Below are 1,058 nucleotides of genomic sequence, written 5' to 3' on the forward strand. Positions count from 1 at the left end.
ATGTGTGATCTGCAGCAAACAGTACAGCAGTTTGACCCCTGAAACAGTGCATCTGTGTGCGGGAGTGAAAGTAAAAATTTACCGAATAATCACTTCGTTTCTAGATCTAGATCTAGAATCTAGATTAGAGATATTTTACACCCACATGAACACAATTTTCTACATCTATAATATAATCTAGATCTAGATCTAGATCTAGATCTAGGGGAGGACTTCCGTAATTACAACGAGCGACCACTATGACACAGAGCAGAATTGAGTGCTAGGGGTTAGGCTCGTTAGGAGGGTTATGCTAGGGTTAGTAGGGTTAGGCCTCTTCTTTATTGTGTTTGGTGGGGTGGTCGCTCGTTACGGAAGTAAGTATAAATCTAGATCTAGATCCAGGAGTTTGGATCCTTCAAGCCTGAAAACTAAAAGTAAAACCTAAAACTTTAACTTTAAATTTAAAAACTAGATCTAGATTTAGATGTAGATCTAAATCATTCTCATTCATGATCTTAGTCTTAGTCTCAGTTCATCACGATTTGTTGAATTCCCCACATCAGCAATGACAGTGTATTACATCTTATGTATTTGATAACTCACAAAGACCGACTTCTGAAGTAGGAGACGTCCTCACGGGTTCTTAGCTCAGATTAATCCAGAAACTGCGTACTTGTGTTGCACAACTGCTCGTCTTGATCTGCTTGCCATTCACTCACTCACGTTGATCACAAACTTCACAGGTTCATTCCCCTTTCTGTAATGTATTGCTTCCGGTGCACGAGATCTCTCCAAGTTTCTTCGTTTCTTCGCATTATAGTTTTATGTATTTATTAATTAAAATTAGAAGGTTTAGTTCAGAGTTTAGAGATTCTCAGTGGGCTGCAAAACGCCATTATCTGGCCCGCAAAATTTATCTGACCTGACAAGCCACAATTTAAGGGGATTTATTTTTTCATTTGGATAGATTATTGTTTCTTAGAAACGACAAGAAAAAAAATGTTTTAAATTGGATTTAAATTCCTGATGCCAGAGGGACTGGTCTCGTTCATAATTTCTATTCATATATATTAATT

At 37.4% G+C, this 1,058-nt stretch overlaps 1 protein-coding gene across 1 annotated transcript in view; it reads right to left on the bottom strand.

Annotated features, from left to right (window-relative positions):
- The window catches only part of LOC101860703 (large subunit GTPase 1 homolog), a gene marked incomplete in the record, with an annotated part of 19,686 nt that extends 18,959 nt beyond the window's left edge, over nt 1-727 (bottom strand). The window contains 1 exon segment of the mRNA XM_013089534.2: nt 586-727.
- Between the last annotated feature and the right edge of the window lie 331 nt (nt 728-1,058).

Source organism: Aplysia californica, unplaced genomic scaffold (genome assembly GCF_000002075.1).
Source record: "Aplysia californica isolate F4 #8 unplaced genomic scaffold, AplCal3.0 scaffold00973, whole genome shotgun sequence".
NCBI lineage: Eukaryota > Metazoa > Mollusca > Gastropoda > Aplysiida > Aplysiidae > Aplysia > Aplysia californica.